We start from the raw sequence: 14,179 nt of genomic DNA on the forward strand, positions 1-14,179 counted from the left end.
TCCAGCGCTGTGCACGGCTGCATCTATTCTGCCCTCTCTTCCTCTTCACACTGCATTTGAGCAGCAGCAGGAGCCATTGATTCCTGCTGCTGTTAATCAAATGCAATGAAGAGGAAGTGGGGGGCGGGGCTAAGTCCCACTGTGTAAGTCTATGGAGCGTGGCTCCTTAGACACACAGCTTGGGAGCGCGCAGGCACTGTTCCTCCATAGCAAGCGGCTTGCTATGGGTACACACAAAGAAGAGGAGGAGCCAAGATTGCCAGCGGGGGGGGCCAAGAAGAGGAAGAGCGGGGCTGCTCTGTGCAATACTGTTGCACAGAACAGGTGAGTGTAACATGTTTGTTATTTTAATTTTTTTAATTTAGTAACACTTTAAAACTAAGAAGCCAACTTTCCACAATGTCTATCACTGGATGTGGGAGGTTCACTTCATTTGGCGTTAGTCTAGGGCAGGGTTATTGAGTTAAAATTCACATTGGTCCAATTAGTAAACTTTTCTTCCAGCAGAGGTCCGAATCGCATTTTGTGCAGTGATTCAGATTCTTCACATCACAACCCTCAGTCCCCCCTGCATATCACAATCCCCCACATCACACCACAGTCCCCCACAACACAGCAGTGTCCTCTGCCCCCCTCCAGACACAGACAGTAGTGTCCTCTGTTCCCTTCACTCTCCTACCTTTATACAGGTACACTGCAGAGCTGAGAGCAGGAGGCAGAGCAGTTCTGGATGGAGGGTGGAAGCAGGAGCTGCCAGAGTTAACTTTTCATATTAAGCAGATGGTGGTTCGTTGCTAGGAGGCAGGGAGGTTCCAGCAGTCCGGATCCAGACCACAGTTGCCATTTAGTGATGCCAGGTCTGGGGGCTTTCACCCCAAGAGTTCCTCCAAAGAACAAATCCTCTCCTTCTTGCAGTTAAGGTCTGAACCAGCGTTTGGCACCCAGCATCATTAATGTGGTTTTCAGGCCAAAAACTTCCTTCTTGCCTAAGGTTGTCTCCGCCTTTCACCTTAACCAGGACATTGTTTTTCTCTGTTCTACTCAGGTTCATCCAAATAAATTCTCTCCCTTTATCACGTACCTGTGATGGAGGCCAGTGGAGAGAGGGCTTCCCTTGCGGCTAAGTTCCGGACTCCCCTGAGAGTGGGACAGCGGGAGTCAAGCCCAAAGTTGCACAGGTCGCCTGTAGGAGTGCTGGTTGGTGGTCCACTCAGAAGCACAGCTGGTGCACGGAGATAGGTCTGTGGCGCCTGTGCATGGTATGCAAGCCCTTCCAGGATTTAGATGTTTACTGGGTAGTCGGTTCAAGCCAAGGTCAGGTACCAGGTGGGAATTAGAGCAGACGTAGTCAGATGGGATCGCCGAGGTCATACACAGAGGAGCGAGAGAGAGAGTATCCGTAAGCCAAGCCGAGGTTAGATCAGGGGTAAATCAAAGTAGACAGGTCCAGAAGCAAGCCGAGTCTGTAACAGGAAATCACAGGTCAGAATCACAGGAACAGGGCACAGGGAGCTAGAGATCATCCAGCAACTAAAGGAAGTGATGAGCCTCCTTATAAAAGCCGTCTGGCAACAGACTGAGGATGATGTGTACTTCTGCGGCCATGTAGAGTATTGGCAAAAATGCCAGATCTTCCAGAACTTCTGCCGTGGACAGGACCCTGACACCCTTGGATGTGGTTTTGGCTGTGCGAGTCTACATTTGTTTTTGCTTCTTTCAGATAGACTGATTCTCTTTTTGTCATTACGTGGGGGTGCCCCAACTTCTCATTAGGCAACTGTTTCCCAGAATTTTAAGGCTGCCACTTGGTCTTTTCACATGTTCTTCACGTTCTCCCAGGTGTTGTTTATGTAGGTGGTATGATTAGAGCTAATTCCTTACCTTAATTGACATGTGGCATGAGTAAGGTTAAGGTAACTATTCTAGTTTATTGCACATTGTTGTGCTGGTACCTTCCCTGAGGAAGTCACATTGGGCAGAGCTATTGCACATTGTCATCATGCATTAGGACACACATGTACACACAACCGGAGAGTGTGGTGTATTGCTCCCTTCATGAGATTATCCTTTTATTCTTAGTGCTGGGCAAGCATTAGTGCACTGAAAGTTTTCTGTTTCAATGTTTTTTATTGTGGTTCAACAAGAACAAGACATGCTCATAAATTGCCCACGCAAAGGCTAGGTTTTGAGTAGGTTTACAAGAATTGGTGAACATATACACTCACCAGTCACTTTATTAGATACACCTGTTCAATTGCTTGGTAACACAAATTGCTAATCAGCCAATCACAAGGCAGCAACTTAATGCATTTAGGCATCTAGACGTGCTGAAGACGACTTGGTCAAGTTCAAACCGCACATCAGAATGGGGAGGAAAGAGGATTTAGGTGACTTTGAACATGGCATGATTGTTGGTGCCAGACGGGCTGGTCTGAATATTTCTAAAACTGCTGATCTATTGGGATTTTCACGCACAACCATCTCTAGGGTTTTTAGAGAATGGTCCGAAAAAGAGAAAATATCCAGTGAGCTGCAGTTGTGTGGACAAAAATGCCTTATTGATGTCAGAGGAGAATGAGCAGACTGGGTCGAGATGATAGGCAACAGTAAGTCAAAAAACCACTCATTACAACCAAGGTATGAAGAATAACATCTTTGAATGCACAACACGTCAAACCTTGAAGCAGATGAGCTACAGCAGAAAACCACACCTGGTGCCACTCCTGTCAACAGGAAACAGATGCTACAATTCACACAGGCTCACCAAATTGGACAATAGAAGATTGGAAAAATGTTGCCTGGTCTCATGGGTATCGATTTCAGGTGCGACATTCAGGTCGTATGGTCAGAATTTGGCATAAACAACATGAAAGCATGGATCCATCCTGCCTTGTATCAATGGTTCATGGATGTGCAGCCAACAAATCTGCAGCAACTGCATGATGCTATCATGTCAATATAGACCAAAATCTCTGAGGAATGTTTCCAACACCTTGCTGAATCTATGCCATGAAGAATTAAGGCAGTTCTGAAGGCAAAAGGGAGTCCAACTACTCGCAAGGTGTACCTAATAAAGTAGCCGGTTGAGTGTATATATGCATGATAGCCAATAACAGGCAACATTAAGCCAATAGGGCTGGAAACTGGTGGCAATCAATAAAAGATAACCGTGGCCTCAGGGCGAGGTCACCATCGATGCAGGGGGGATCCCTCCCCAGGGAATTGCCCCCAGCACAGCAATGAAGGTTCAAAATACATGGGTAGAAAAGAGAATGGGAGAAGTAGAGAAGGAAAGAAACGTAAGGAAAGGAAAAGACTTCTCGGACACGAAAGTAGTGCAGGTAGCAATCATAGGCAGCCTGAGCAGATCGGGAGAAGCATGGGGAATGCGAGTGTGAGTCTTTCAAAATGCTAGACATTTGCTCATTAAGCATCAGAGTGGTCATCTGTGCCTTCACCCCCTGGAAGGCAACACCTGGGGGCTTCCATGCCTGGGCTAATTATAATTAGCCCAGATAATTAGGTAGGTGGCCAGCATTTGTTGAGAGGCATTTAGGCCAGGTATAGGGCAATGCACAAGGGCAAGAATTTGGCATCCTTGCACACCGTTCTATGAAATAGGGTCTGGAGGAAGCCAAACACCCTGGGCAAGAAACGCCACCAGTCTCGGATAGAACCCCAAGGTGTGCAAAATGTACCCTCCATTTTGAGAACATCTGTTGCTACACTCGGGCTAGGCATGGGCAAGTTGGGCAGGGCCCCTATACCACCTCAGGAGGACCTTAAGTGTGTTTGTATTAAAGGAGCATTTGGCAATGGTTGTCCAGGCCTTACTCTAGTCCATTAGATCTATGAAAGACTGGAGATCCCGCTCCCAATGGGACTTGTAGGAAATGGATGCTTTAGGAATATTTTTTCTTTATGGTAGGTCTGGTTACTTCGGCAGCACTTAACAAGTGAGTAGCCTGAAATATTTATTGCTTTCCTCTTTTTTTTTTCTTTTTTGATATATTCTAGGAAAGGGATGCTGATGACCTTCAGCCATTCAGGGATGCATACTGTATGTAGCTGAAATAAGGACAGTGAGTCTTGCAGTATGGGTAGGCAGATGCACGGCAAAGAGCAGAGACCCAATGTTTAAGTTGTAGAAAGTGAAAGTGTTGTGCATTGTAAGTTTTAAGCTGTATTTTAGAACTTTTGATAAAACTGTTTTGCGCTACAAAGGTTGCCCCCTTTTGCCGGCTATCTGCAACTGGTTTACAAATCTCTTATGGTCTATTTATTAGTTTAAGCGGTCATTTTCGATCAGTGACTTTATTTCGTTTGGACCTCTTTTTTGTATTTGGAGGACTAAGGAGATGGGGAATATTTGGTAAAACTCATTTAGACCTGTGAATTGTTGATGCACTTCTCTACACATTAGCAACTGTGGAAACAATTTATTGAATTATACAAACTATGCTTTAATCACTGTTGCACTTGTCGGCACTTTAGCAACCGAATAAATTGAATGTGCTATATTTACTGCCCTTTTTGTTCTTTTTGGATTCTATTTCAAATGCATTTTATATGGGGGGAGTTTAATTATGTTGGTGGGTTTTTCCTGGACTGGCTTACAGTTTTTTTGTTTTCCAGTGTCCAATCCACCAGCAGGCAACAATATAACTTTGAAGGTTTAAGATTTATGTTCCTCAATCGACTCCATGAATAGGATTTTACGATGAGTACAGAAACCCTATTTTTTATGTTGACATGCACTTTAATAAAAAATTCAACAGCAAGAGGACTGTGCCAAGTGTGTAGAACTGGAATGAACTCCACAGGGAGCTCATAGGGGATTCAGCCCACCAGCATTCATCTAAAATGAAAATATCAGTTTTCGGTGGCTAATGTTTAATGCTTTGCTCATTTTCCTATTTTGAGGCTTTTCTAAGTACAGGTACTTCCTTTATGTCCAGCTGTGGAGTGAGGATTGTATAGTTTTATTAGCACATGATGTACTTTACCTCGTGTTTTCTCTGTCCATATATACGATCCCTGGCAATGATAAAGAAAATGTTGTATCATGCTATATTGCAGTACTAACTTGACAGTGTGCACAGGACAAATAACAGTACCGCCAAAGAGATAATTATATCAGTAAGACAAAACATTTCTCTTAATTCACATCTGGGGGTCACATTATTCTGGTCTTCTCCAGATGTTCGATTGTGTATATATCATAGCAATAAACAGACTGTCATGGTATACAATGAGCAGGCTCTTTCTGCTGGATATATCCCATCTTCCAAACACTTGGAATAGGCTCAGCATCACATTTCTTCTCACATAAGCAATTTGAAGAACAGACCATCAGATTAAATAAGTAAAAGCAAAATACCTAGAAAAAGCCTAAAATAATTTTTTTTCTGATGTGCCTTTGACAGTATTATTGTGAGTACTGATACATTAAATAGACCTTGTCCCAACTTTAAAAAAATCCAAGTAAAAGCATAGAAAATCAAGTATTTTAAAATACGCACAGACAGATTTTTCCTTTAAATAAGATCATAAAGGTTTTTCATTGCCTTGAAATGTTTCTCTGAACTTGTCTTCAGAAAGTGTCAGTTTCTTATGTGCAGTCCCCTCCTTCCCCATACTTTGTAGCCCTCTTCTCTTCTGGGATCAATGTTTGTACTGGCCCAGCTCCTCTACCCCTCACTTTACTACAAACCCTTTTATGAAACAGCTGGGAGAGAAGTGAAGGAGAATACTATACAGCAGGGGTAGGCAACATTAAAGAGGTGGAGATCTACCTGAACAACATGGGAGAAGTCAAAGATCACTGGGCACAGTGTCAGCTCCTCACACCTGATTTAAACCTTTAATTGCCGTACTACCATGTCGCAGTCGCGTGCATTACAAGGCAATCATGAGTTTAAATCAGGTGATGAGGAGGCAACATATCGCCTCCTCACCACCTTTAAAACACACTCAGGTTGCTTTTCACGTCTGCACTTGTGAATGAGCCCTTAGCTGCACTTGCTAACAATACCCTTAGGATTGGTTCACATGTAAAGTTGAGGGGAGGAAGTGTACACATACCGCAGCAGGGATTAAACCCCATTTCTTTTAGTGGGTGCTACCGCCTGCCATTCACGTCATATTCAAGTAAATGGGACCAATCTGCCAGCTCCCCGCAACTACATGATTCTGCGGGGTCCAAGGGGTTAAAGCAGGTGGTGAGAAAGCAACACAATGCTGCCTGCTCTAACCCCTTATTTGCTGTACTGTACAAGGTTGCAGGGCACTTGCAGAGCGCCCTCATTCACTTGAATGGGTCATGTTTGGCAGGTGCTAAACCAACCAACCATGACAGGGCATATAATTCCTGCTAGGACTGCAACATGTGTACACCACTGGCCACTGCAGCTTAAGGGGGTACGGTTGGGGCAGGAGTGGTAAAATACATCATAACTATCGGGTTACTCAGCCTGTCCAGGCTGGGGAAAAGTCCCAACCATATGGTTGGGATCCACCCAGGAGCCTGGATCGGCACCTGGCTCAGTCTCTCAGTGAGCCGCTGAGAGCCTTAGCCAGCTGTTTCTGCCCCCTCCACAGCCCAGTGCTCCAGTGAGCTCTGGAGGGGAGCAGAGCAGAGAGCCAGAAACTGACAGTCCCAGCTCTCTGCTCAGATTGGCAGGGAGAACTGAGCAATCAGCTGTGTTTGATCACTCAGTTCTTACCCTTAGAACCAGTGGGGACAGATGCAGCATCAGATCGGTCTAGGTTAGTATTTTTTTTTCTTTTTTTTTAATTCCCATACATCTCTTTGAAACCATTAGCAAGTCCCCACCTTTTCTTTTGAGAGGTCTTTTCTTGTTGTGTCCCTAGGAAGTGAAAGGAAAATCTTTCCAATGGCACACAGACAAAAAAAAAAACTGGAGTCTTAAATATATCTAAACCCTAAGTGTTTTACATTTAGCATTGCTAAATAACCATGTATCATAAATAATTGCCTTTTTTTTCAAAAATACTGTTTTCTGCTTTTTTTTTTTTAACCATTTTTACTTCTCTGTACTTCTCATTTTCTCCAGCCTTGTTTTAACCAGTTTCTGTCTACATGCAAGCATTTCAGTAGGGTCTGCTTGTAATTACTAATGACAGCTCCATGATGGTGACAATGGTGGAACACACCTGATTGGAGAGCATAGTCTGCAATAGTAGCAAATGTGACCAAGGTGACAATGCAGGGCAGCAAATGAGTTATATCACAACACCAAAAAAACAAAAAACAAATCAATCACATTTTTCCCCAAGATGTCCATGTATGAAAGGTAACTGTGCTTGAGATAAGTTAATAGGAACTGAAAAAACACTGAGAAGGGAATTGTGTTTCTCTCCACTTGATATTTATTAGTAGAAACTACTACGTAAAGTAAATCAAGACAGTGATGAGTTACTACTCATAGGATAGCCTCAGGCTGAGTTTGAATAACCTGAGATAATGGTCAATTATAAATTAGAAACACAAAGGAATTAAATGATAAACAAAGGAAATAAAAGTATAATTAAAAAGAAGCTTTAGGGGATGCATGGCCTTGTGCCTAAGGCACCTCAGCCCGTTTAGACTGTATATCCAGGGGCTATGGGGCCTCACATAAGCTATTTATCTAATATTTTTTTTTTTGTTTTTGCATGCTAGTCTCAAATCAAAAGTGAAGAGGTTACTAAAGTTACAAAAATTTGCGTATGACAGAATAAGAATTCAGAAGTGATGTAATGTGTTTTTATTGTATTTTCAGACAAAAACTGTATTGATTCAATGAAAATCATAGGAACTGGTATCGTACGAGAAAAATATTTGTGCTTGTCCCTTCGATCAATTTTGGACAAAAGCTGTGTATTAACGATCAGATTATTGTACAATCGCTTTGAAATTATTATTTTTCATACGATTTTCTGATTGTGTGTACTAGGCTTTAGGATATCTTCTCTATGTTATATCTTGGGGAAAGAAGAGTGATAGGAATTGTGAATAGGAACATGCTTGCAGGGTAGAGCTAGCAGAGAGGTTCACAACATAGCTGTAGACATTTGAGGATGTGATCTCTTTCAGGTCACTGACTCATCCCACAATGCTTTCAAACAAGTAACTTAGAACATTCCCAGCTCAGACAAAAGTGAGGGGGGGGGGGCTTTAAATTCCAGACAACAAATTAAGTTTTGGGCACCTGGGAAAAGTACAGCCCACCCATTCTTTTAACTCTGTCAGGTCTGTAAAACCATTGTGGTTCTTGAGTATTTTGCCTGGAGACACACATGAGACTTTAGTAAGATCTATGGGCTTGAACAGCCTTTATAAGTCTTGTCACATAACATCTCATCAGATATTCAGGGCATATTTGGACCAAACTGGATATTAGAGTTACAAAATATATTGGCTGGATTACACTTTCGACAATCACACAAATTAACTTAAATTTCCAAATTTACTTCTCCAATGGGAGCATCAGTAGATGCAGAAGGGGCCATTGCCTCTGGCAATCCCCATTGTCCAGTCCTCATGAAGTGCTCATGGTATCAGGATAGGGTGCTAGATCTCTATGAAATAGCTGACAATGCAGATTCCTTTATCCACCCTGTTTGGCATTGATGGAGGATATTATTTGTTTTCTTTTACAATATTGTGAAATGATGCAGCGCCAGTGAATATAATAGAAATATACACAAAAATAAATAAACGGTGTTTAATGTGCCAAACATGAAGTCTCTCTTAACTCAAAGTCCCTATACATTCAAATGAATAAGATCTTCCACCATCCAGCAGATCTTTGTAGTGTGATGAGAACATGGAGTTCCACCACCTTAATCAGATGCACACTTAGCAGACCATAAGCTGTAACAGGTACAGCGGACACAGTATTTTTCTTAGTGGAAGTACATACGCCTAGGGAGGAGGTATATGCTCCCCAGGAGTATGCACTTCCACTAAGAAAAATACTGTTACCGCTGTACCTGTTACAGCTTATGGCTTGTTAAATGTGCATTTGATTAAGGTGGTGACACTCAGTGTTTTTGTTACACTACAAGGATCTGCATCTGCTGGATGATGGAAGATCTTTTTTTGTTTGAATATATATGGACTTTGATTTAAAAGAGACTTCACATTTGGTACATTGAACACCGTTTATTTAATTTTTTATGTGTATATTTTTATTATATTCACTAGCGCCGCATAATTTTACAATATTGTAAATTTTTAGGTTGATATATCAACTTTGTTTGCTAGCAGCCACGCATGTTATCATTACAATAATTTACTTTCTCTTGTTTAACCCAGACACTGAATGAGAAATCTAGCCATGTATCCTTAGCTTAAAGCGGTAGTAAACCGCAAAAAATAAAACAAAAAAACTTCTCCCTGCAAGTTAAGAGTGTAATGTGCTAGTATGAATCGCATACTAGCATATTATGAAAGACTTACCTGAAAACGGAGCCCTTCAGCAGAGCACTGTCTCGGCTCCCCAGGGCTCCCATCTTCACCCAGTCTTCCTTCCGGGTTCATGGGCTGTTTAGGCCACAGCACGATTCTCTCAATGGACAGCATGCCGTCCATTGAGTGCGCAGTGCACATGCGCCGCTGACATTTGCAGGTGCTTTGGCCACCGACGACACACCGCCTACTGAGAGTGTAGTGCGCATGCACTACTGACATCATCGATGCTGCTAAAGTAAATCTCTCCTAAGCGGTGCAAGTTTAGTACATACTGGTAAGCCTTATTATAGGCTTACCTATAGGTAAAAGATAAAAAAAATGATTTTACTACCACTTTAATCAGTATGGTATTGAAGTTGAATGGAGACCCTATGGAGTATGCTCATTGTGATTGTATTAAAAGAGAAATGCAGCATGCAAAAGTCCATAGTTTGAACACTAGTAGTTTGAACAGTTTCGAATAGGTGTTTGGACACAGTAGACTGTCATTGATAAGTACCAGTGTTTTATTTTTCTAATGTCTAGTTTAGTTCAGTGTAACACTTGTTTGGCTGTTATTTTCCATGGTACTCTTTGGATCCTGTCCTGTATGTATTCAGATTTCCAGGCTTGTGACAATTGCTTGTCTGGATTCCTTGGTTTCTCTAAAACAGTTAGTAAAAAAGACCAGTCACAGGGCATCATATTGTAGACCTGGTACTAATTAATAGGGATTGATTGTCTGATGTTGAGGTCAGAGAATATTTGACAGCCTGCTTTGTATGTGAGAATGCCAAGGGATCGGCCACAAGCCAAAGCATCAGGTAGAAGATTTCAGCATCAGCTGCCAGGAAGGCGATGGTTGAGGTAAGCAATAGAGCTTGTCACTGGAATCCTAGGCATAAATGAGTATTTAATCCTTTCAGTGCAGGCGGAGCAGATTTTATAATGCATTGGGTCCTGATTGGAGTAATCCTAAGAGAGCTTCAAGGTATAGTTATTGGAACATTAGATATATTTTTAATCAATCTTCTCTAACAGGAGAAGTTCTCCATGGCTGCAGATAACTAATATTGTACTTGTTGACAAGAATGGTAGTAGGAAAAGATTCTGGCAGCTACAGGCCAGTGACCTTAACATCTGTAGTAGTAACATGAAATCCCTCCTAATAATTGTCCCCCTCTGTAATGTACAGCGCTGAGCGAACTATTGGCTCTTTATAAATACTGTATAATAATAATAAAATAATAATGAGAAGAATAAGAATAATTAAAGATTATTTAAGAACACACAACTTGCTAGACTCAAGGCAGCATGGCTTTACTGAGGGAAGGCCATAACAGTATGTAAAGGATGAAAGCACCACAAGTTTGTAATAGGTCCAGTAAAATTTTTTATATCTTGTCACAGATTATGTCCAACATGTTTTCAGGACTCATACAGTCATGGCCGAAATTGTTGGCACCCTTGATATTTTTCCTGAAAATCAAGTATTTCACACAAAAAAGGTATTGCATTAACACATGTTTTGCTATACACATGTTTATTCCCTTTGTATGTATTGGAACAAATATAAAACAGAGGCAGAAAAGCAAATATGACATAATGTCACACAAAACCCCAAAAATGGGCTGGACAAAAGTATTGGCACCCTTAACTTAATATTTGGTTGCACACCCTTTGGAAAACATAACTGAAATCAGTCGCTTCCTATAACCATCAATAAGCTTCTGACACCTCTCACCCGGAATTTTGGACCACTCTTCCTTTGCAAACAGCTCCAGGTCTCTCTTATTGGAAGGACACCTTTTCCCAACAGCAATTTTAAGATCTCTCCACAGGTGTTCAATGGGATTTAGATCTGGGCTCATTGCTGGCCACTTCAGAACTCTCCAGCGCTTCTTTGCCATCCATTTCTGAGTGCTTTTTGACGTATGTTTGGGGTCATTGTCCTGCTGGAAGACCCAGGATCTTGGACGCAAACCCAGCTTTCTGACACTGGGCCCTACAGTGCGACCCAAAATCCTTTGGTAATCCTCAGATTTCATGATGCCTTGCACACAGTCAAGGCACCCAGTGCCAGAGGCAGCAAAACAACCCCAAAACATCATTGAACCTCCACCATATTTTACCGTAGGTACTGTGTTTTGTTCTTTGTAGGCCTCATTCCGTTTTCGGTAAACAGTAGAATGATGTGCTTTACCGAAAAGCTCTATCTTGGTCTCATCTGTCCACAAGACGTTTTCCCAGAAGGCTTTTGGCTTACTCAAGTACATTTTGGCAAACTGTAGTCTTGCTTTTTTATGTCTCTGTGTCAGCAGTGGGGTCCTCCTGGGTCTCCTGCCATAGCGTTTCATTTCATTTAAATGTCGACGGATAGTTCGCGCTGACACTGATGCTCCCTGAGCCTGCAGGACAGCTTGAATGTCTTTGGAACATGTTTGGGGCTGCTTATCCACCATCCGGACTATTCTGCGTTGCAATCTTTCATCAATTTTCCTCATCCGTCCACGACCAGGGAGATTAGCTACAGTGCCATGGGTTGCAAACTTCTTGATAATGTTGCGCACTGTGGACAAAGGCAAATCTAGTTCTCTGGAGATGGACTTGTAACCTTGAGATTGTTGATATTTTGCCACAATTTTGGTTCTCAGGTCCTCAGACAGTTCTCGTCTCCTCTTTCTGTTGTCCATGCTTAGTGTGGCACAGACAGACACACAATGCAAAGGTTAAGTGAACGTCTCTCCTTTTTATCTGCTTTCAGGTGTGATTTCTATATTGCCCACACCTGTTACTTGCCCCAGGTGAGTTTACAGGAGCATCACATGCTTGTAACATTCTTATTTATCCGCAGTTGTGAAAGGGTGCCAATACTTTTGTCCAGCCCATTTTTGGAGGTTTGTGTGACATTATGTCGAATTTGCTTTCTTTCCTCCCTTTTTTTGTTTTGTCCCAATACACACAAAGGGAATAAACATGTGTATAGCAAAACATGTGTTAATGCAATACGTTTCGTGAGAAATACATGATTTCCTGGAGAAATATCAAGGGTGCCAACAATTTCGGCCATGACTGTAGCTCCCCGTTCATGAGGGCTGATGGACAAGAAAGTATAAAACAGTATAAATCAATCTTGTCTCTCACCCCTGATGAGTCTGTGCACAGCTTACATGTATGGAGGAGGACAGGAGCAATTACTATTATCAAAGGAATGGTGTGTAATGTGCTGGGGATCCTGGAATGCACAGGAGCTTGTTTGGATGAGATGACCTTTCCTACTAAGGCTGGCCATACATTATACAATTTTCTTGAGATTTTTGCTTTAGATTTACCAAAAAACATATAATAGGAGGTCAAACCCAAACAACACTTTCATTTGTATCCAGTTAGGTAGGCCCGTGCACTACACAGTTGAAGGTAAATCTAAAGGAAATTGGGCAGAAATTGGACAGAAAATTGTATAGTGTATGGCCAGTCTAATGGTGGAAATAATATGTGGCCAGTAATTATACAAAAAGCAGCCGTCTCTGTCTCTGATGCCTATAGACATGTGCCTACTGTGACTAGTGGTAAATCTGGCCCAAATGACCATAGCTTTGAGACTAACATATATCTGTAGTCACTTGCAGACACTGTTGAATAAGAGATGATGAAATCGCAAAGGGACTGAAAAGCATTGTCTGGTTGTTCTTGTGTACCCTAAATTAAGTTTGCGCAGTCTGCAATTACCTTGCCTTTGGCTTCCAAAGAATAAACATGGGTGACGAAGGCTGTCATGGATTTTTCGAACAGTCAATTTGGCCTTCATGATGAACTGCCATCTGTATCTGTCGGGGTATCTTAACCCCTACCATCCCATACAATGCATTAAAAAAAATCTTTGTTTTATTTCTTTTTTCTTTTTTAATATTACATGATTGAAAGTAAGCAAGGTGTTCCCCTAGATGGGATGCTGTTTTTGACTCTGCATCTACCAGAACTAAGGCTCATTTTTGCATTCTTGTGTAGAATCTGACAGTTTATCGTTATTAAATACTTACTGCCTACAATATCATATTCCACTATGCAGGCATACTCTAGTCTTCAGGAGAAAACAGTATTCTCCTCCAATCAATGCTGTTTTATTTCATTATTCTGATCAATATACCACAACTGTGCAAACAACGTGTATGATATCATAAATCAGGCATTATTTTTATCTCTGTCTTTCTGTGCGGTTTGTAAATGTTCTCATTTTGGACTTTCCACTCCTTTTCTTTACACATAAACTGATTTATATCAGCAAGGGTGTGCAAGAAAGAGAAAATGTTAGTTTTAGTGTTGCTTCTTTAACAATATGGTCTAGGTACCTCAGAGCACCCTCTTGAGTTTTGCCTATAAAAGCTTGGTTTACATTTGCACGTTTCTCAGCTGTTGTAGTAATTGTACTAAGGATTACAAAGCAGTTCATCCATGATAATAACATGCATCAAATAGAATGATGTGCAGTAGCTAGCTCACAGCACAAGCTAAGTCTGTTTTCTGTGACAACTACACACCTTTTGATGGATGTTTTTCTCCAAACATCACATCCTAAAAGAACCCAGATATGGAAAGATACTGTCTGTTGTACATCTGCAAATGTTGGAAACAGGTATCTGAATTTATTAGAGGCATTATTGGTGGTGGGGGGCACTGAGGTCAGAATGTCCATACTGTGGACACTCCTGCATGTTCAGCCCC

This window comes from Staurois parvus, unplaced genomic scaffold, assembly GCF_062004578.1.
Source record: "Staurois parvus isolate SC_StPar_1 unplaced genomic scaffold, SC_StPar_1.0 ptg000684l, whole genome shotgun sequence".
Taxonomy (NCBI): domain Eukaryota; kingdom Metazoa; phylum Chordata; class Amphibia; order Anura; family Ranidae; genus Staurois; species Staurois parvus.